We start from the raw sequence: 718 nt of genomic DNA on the forward strand, positions 1-718 counted from the left end.
GAGTCTTTCTGGTTGGAGAGTGAGTGTCTGTGCTTAACATAATCTGATTGGTCTGGTTGGTATTTGAGGCATCTACCAGAAAAAGGCTACAAGCCTACAGACCCTTGCATCATCTGGGACAAGATGGTGGATCGCCAAACAGGCAGTGGCCTGCTTCTCTTCTTGGGATTGGTTCTAACATGTTGCTTCTGGTGAGAGAAGAAGCAAAGGAGTATGGTATCCCAACAGAGTGAAGCTGTGGTGAGACCAGCATTAGTAGTAGCCAGGCAGTAGCCATTCATGCGACTCCCCTCTTTTCATCATTCTTGAAAAGCTAATTCTTTGTTTTCACTAAGTACTGCTTGATTTCTTCCTAACTTCAGACTATCTGCCTAAATACTTCATCCTTAAATTTTCAGGGTCTACATATTAGTTTCCCCTCAAGTATTTGGCAGTGCTCTGTACAGACTCAGACACCTTGAGTGACATTTTTCCTGTAAAACCACAATTGAAATTTCTCCAATATCTAGTTGCACACAGGACAACTAGTTTGCAGTGACAAGCACTGTGCACATAGTTGCAAACCAGATACTCCTGACAGTGATTGATATTCTCAATCCAACAGTCTAATTAATAAAAAAGGGTCTGTTGCCATGGATATGAACTTTCCTACTGTCTCCATTACTGGCTTGGTCGATATGGGCATCCTGAGGCAATGTAGAAATTGCCTCATGTTTAC

This window comes from Protopterus annectens, chromosome 3.part1, assembly GCF_019279795.1.
Source record: "Protopterus annectens isolate FY-2018-M chromosome 3.part1, PAN1.0, whole genome shotgun sequence".
In the NCBI taxonomy this organism is placed as follows: Eukaryota; Metazoa; Chordata; order Ceratodontiformes; family Protopteridae; genus Protopterus; species Protopterus annectens.